This window comes from Triticum dicoccoides, chromosome 4B (genome assembly GCF_002162155.2).
Source record: "Triticum dicoccoides isolate Atlit2015 ecotype Zavitan chromosome 4B, WEW_v2.0, whole genome shotgun sequence".
Taxonomy (NCBI): Eukaryota; Viridiplantae; Streptophyta; class Magnoliopsida; order Poales; family Poaceae; genus Triticum; species Triticum dicoccoides.
Genome location: NC_041387.1, coordinates 101,484,543 through 101,490,117, shown reverse-complemented (window position 1 = coordinate 101,490,117; position 5,575 = coordinate 101,484,543).

The window sequence follows — 5,575 nt, the reverse complement described above, 5'->3', positions numbered from 1 at the left end:
GTACGGCGACGATGACAGCGAGCTCCGCTCGGTGGTGTGCGCGAGAGGGGAGCAGAGGAGGGGATGGGGTCCAGGGGGAGAGAGGAGAGGTGCAGGGGGCGAGGGGGAGTGCGTGGCACTCGTAGGCGCGTCGGGGCGGCGGTGGAAAGCAGGAGGTGGCCGGGGCGCGTGGCCGCGCGCGCCGGGCGCGTGCCCGTCCTCCTGGCAGGGAGGAAGACGACAGGGGAGGAGAGGTGGGCTGGGCGGCCAGTGTTGGGCCGCCAGATGGTTTGGGCCGGGTGGGCTGACAGGTAACTTCCTTCTCTCTCTCTGTCTTTTATTTTAATTACTGTTTTCTATTTTTTCTGTAACTGTGAGGCTTTATTAAAAATACTTAGGCATCTCTAAAAATCCAGAAAATAATCAGGGGCTCTGTTTAGATTATTTCCAACAGCCCACACTTATTTTTAGAATTATTTGGGCATTTAAGATATTTACTAGCATTTAAATGCCCAAAAGCAAAGTACATATGATTTTATTCAGTGACCCAATATGTCATGGAAAAATGTGCAACCCTCTGGTTATGGTTTCAAGCATTTTCCAGAAATGATGAACATTTTTGGAAGCCATTTGGATCACTGAAAATATTTTTGGGTTGAACCTATTTGAATTCCATTTGGTACTAGGGTTTAGGCAATCCCCATTTCAAATTTCATAAAATTTAAACATGTTGCATGGATGCTAAAGCAAAAACAAACAAGGGCTGATCTGGGGCTGTGACAGCTCACCCCCACTAAACAAAAATCTCGTCCCGAGATTCAAGCGTACGGTAAGGTGAAGGGGAAACGCAAACTAGTACAATCTTCATGATCCAGGGTGCACTTCAAATGAACGTTGATTTGAACACCATCATTGTCTTGAGGTCTTGCTCTGAGAAATCCTGTCAACATGACATGGAGGGAAGAAGACTCTAGAAGGGTCGATCTCCTCGAGGATCGAACAACTCAGGATTAACTCACGGAATGAGACATAGAACCATCTCTCGAGCTGAGAGACGAAGCATACCTCTAGAGGGATGGAGTGGAGCAGGTGACGAGGTTCACTAGGTAGACAACAATTCCAGACTTAAGAATGTGGCGATCGGTTGTCAACGTAGCGAGGAGTTGAATTGCCATGATACCACGACGAAACATCCTGGAGAAGGGTGATTCGTAGATTATTATCTTAAGTGGCAAAAAGAATTACCTTTGATTCAGAGATCATTGAAACTCTTTAAACCAGGCTAAGGCAATTCTCGAGCGATCATTTGGAGGGGGTCGGTAGGATGTCATACTCGGACTTGGATGATGTGGATTACCTTGTTGAAGACAACGCAATGGATGAATTTGCTTATCACCAGAAATGGAAGGGACCCATGGTTGAATGGCACATTGGTGGTGCAAGCTGGGAACAAAATGCAAATGCTGGGAACGATTCTGGTAACTGGGGAAGAACCCAACAATAGGGAGTGAATTCACTATCTGAAAAGGTCGTAGCATTGCCGAGGAAACTGAGAGGAATCCCAGTTTGTGCCGATGATAACTCGTAGCGCTTGTGCGTGCTCTCAAGAACTTGAGCATTTCCATAATCATCAAGGTTTTACCAACATCCGTGTCAAGGGTCCGGCAACACAACTTGCTACCATGATGAATGATGATGGAGGATGTAGATGCAAAGAAAGATAACACCTTCTCAGATTTCATCTTAGCGAGGCCAAGGAAACAAAATCTGGATGATCGACCAAGAGACATTTAGCACTCCGCTTCTAATGTTCTCCTTGATGTGCTAGTGTAACCCATTCATAGAAATGGTCTGGTATCTAGGACATCAAGTAAAAGGTCGGACTTCAGGATCTCAAAATCCATAGGGGCAACTAGGGAGTAAATCCTACGAAATCCCTATGGGGAGGTGGCCAACTTCCTCAATCAAGATATTATAATAACAGGTCTTCCGGCTGGGTGTGTTGGCCACGACATCCACTTTACCGGTTATCGAGGGACCAATATTATAGTTCTTGGAGAATGTTCCACCCATCATATCTGCCTGAGATTCAGATCTGGTTGGTGTCAGGATATTCCAGACTCATCGAGTCTAGGAAGAAAAACGAAAGTTTGCAACACAAATCGACGAGATGACGTTGCGAGATTCTCGGGGAATGAACTACGATAGTAAGCTCCAAAACATGAGCTGGTTCTGCTACAAACATGTGAACACGTTGTTCCAGACAAGCATGACCACGTGGTAGTCTTACAATAAAACACTACCGAGTTCTGGTTGGGAACCATCGCCGTGGATAACGAAGTCCTTGCATAAGTCATATGATTAGCTCTTATGAAGGAACTTCTTCTCCTTGAACAAATCAATCAGTGGCTTGGTGTGCTCGGGACACATACGGAATGAAGGTTGCAAGTCTCCAGACCACAGAATACTTCGCACGTGTGCATGACTGATTTGGGATGATTCCAAGGAAACAAAACAATCTTCCTCGAATTCATGGCGGCAACTTGCATCATATGCACATGAATTAGGGAAAGTCACTACTTTCATCCAAACATATGCTTCATGAACGAAACACGAAGAAATGCTTACACAAGTTTCCAACACTAGGTTGATGTTCAACATGATTCATGGGGGGAGACAAAATGCTACTGATGGGCTCAACAGCAACTCATCGGAATTTCCATATCACTGGACTTCCACCATCATGTGAACACGGTGATAGCATTGGTCAGACCAAAGATGTAATGGTGTATGCTCGAGGGGTCAACCACGAGTAGGACAACATTACGAGCATCGTTGGTACTGATTTGATTTGACGATAGCCCACACTCAAATCAAGGGATTGATAAGACAATAGGTCCAGCAACTGATCACAGGGACTAATCGATGAAGATATCATCTTCTTTCAACACACACTACACAAGAATATCCCTTTGGAACGAACTAAGTCAGGCAAGCTTTTATCTTCCAACTCTCCAAGTTGTCGTTTAGCTTAACCAACTAGCTCAGGGGTATCCAACACGGATTCTTGGAGAAAGGGTGGTTTACAACAAACCAACTTGATCACGAGCTCAACATAGCGGTCAGGTGACAACCTGGTAGTACTTCCGAGAAGATCTTCGGAAAATCACGAACCACCGGTATGTTACTAAGCCCGAGAACAATCTCGCTTTTGAGGGCAAGACGATATGATCAAATGGGTGAGGACTTGACAAGATCCTAACTCATCAATCGAAGGGTGCACCGAAATAAGGACTAGGTAGCACGATCAGTCTTAGAAGGATGATTCAAAAACCAACACGCTAAGAATGAAATTATTATCCTTTAGCTACCAAGCAACGAGGTTGCTGGGAGTATTGATTTCACACACCATGATTCACTTGTCGGCACTCCGGCTGCAACAACACGGAACCGAGGAATGAAAAAGGATGGCGAGAAGTATCACTATGTCAAGAATTCACAAAAGGTGGTGCAATTCTCATGAAATTCCTGTCATAAAGAAGGTAATACTTCAGGGTAGAGCAGACCAGAAGGTGAATTGTAACTTGATCTGCGGAACACAACTACTTTGACCCAATCCTAAATATGGATGAGGTACTGGAGTTTGTTTCTCCTATTCATTCTGAAATAGAATGGCCTGGCGGACCACAAGGGTAATAGGCATCGACGAACGAATGCACGCATACTCTTGACTATCAATTGATAGACGAGGGTCAGAAGACAACTAAAGAGGGACAACTCAAAGGAACATACGATTTTCTGAGTTGTGGATGCATGGTTTAGCATGTCGAACGAATTCCACATATTTCTTCCGGATAACCCATGCAGAAAGGTAGAACTGGCAGAGTCACAATGTAGAATCGAGAACCCATCGAGAGCACTCTGATTGTGATCTTTCGATCAGCGAGGAACATCTGCCATAAGCGGTTCATAGTATTTGGAGGAAAGGAATACCACGAACATCAAGGACTAATGCAAAGGTTACTAATAACCTAAAGGGACGAGCAAAACTATCAACATGAAGCAAGTAGGGTGAATCTCGGGCTCAAAACCCAGGGATAGACTACCTACTACTAAATGGCATCACGGGATGCTTTCGATAATGACGGCCAGAGTCATCACACTGGAACATAAATCATGGCTAGACTACTAGATGATCCCCTGAGACACCTAGGGTTATAATAATAACTCCAACATAAAGGTTGAGGCAGTAGAGTACCTCAGCTCAACAATTTGTGTGATTAACCTGGCCTAACAGACATTGAAACCGGAGAAAAAGGATTTTGCAAATGCATCAGACTCTTTAGAAACCTGGGATGACTCGGACAGCATAACGGCTGTAAATGCTCGGAAAAGATTTGAGACATTCACAAAAATGGTGGCATAACCACTTAGAAGCACAAGATCAAGGTTCTGAGATCAACAATTATCATACGGAAGTAGTAGGAACTGAACTGAGACTTAAATCCAACAATCTTATAAGTCCACTGATTAGTAACACGTGATCCTGATAGAAAGAAGAGATAGCCTAGTTTCTTAACCCCGTAGGAAAGATAAGATGACTCAGATCAGAAGGGCATGAGGTATAAGGAGTAAAAAGAGCCTTACGTTCCATCCCACAATCAATTCCCTTATATAACTAAAGAATTTCTAGACTCAACTTCGACCAGTTTGTCTTGGTAACCAACAGGCAGTCAAGCTCTGATACCAACGCTGTCAGGACCCTGACTCAATGCCACATCGATCTAGCATGTAACACCTCATATCACTTTGCGGCCTCACGCACGGTATTCCCACGGGTGTCGCCTTACCTTTGCCCGGGACCGTTTGCGTCTTTTGGCACATGTATATGATAGTGTCGCTAGCATCCATATGATAAGGAGCCTGGGCTGACATGGCTAGTCGTAAACCCAAAGTGGCACAGACTTACAGGGACAGGCATCCATGACCCAGCATCGAACGTGTCGGTCATCAGCGAGTGAATCCAGGCTGTAGCACTAGGCTAGCAGGACTCCGGTGAACCGGGCTGTAGCGGGCTAACAGGACTCTGGTATTCATCGCGTGACATTTCCCCGAAGGGACAGACACAGGAACGAAGAAGGACACATGCCGGCCAGCCTAAGTGTCCCGGAGCAGTAGCAAGCTACCATGGCTCGGTGGAAACACTAGGAGACATTTCCCGGTAAGAGAGGCTACCAAGGATAAACAACTAGGTTGTCAGATCCCACACATACCAAGCATTTCAATAACATACACACAATATGCTCGATATGTGCAAATACAACATGGCATCACAACATGACTCTACAACTCAAGTATTTTAATCAATAGGCTCCGAGGAGCGAGATATTACAAACATGGGTCTCATGACCCAACACTCAGAGCATACAAGTCAAAGCACAAGCGGAAGCTAAACATGTCTGAGTACAGACATCTATAAATGAAAAAGGCTGAGAAGCCTGACTATCTACCAATCCTGCCGAGGGCACAAGATCGTAGCTGAGGTATCAAGCTAAACGTCGAAGTCCAAGCGGAACTACTAGTGAGACTGAAGTCT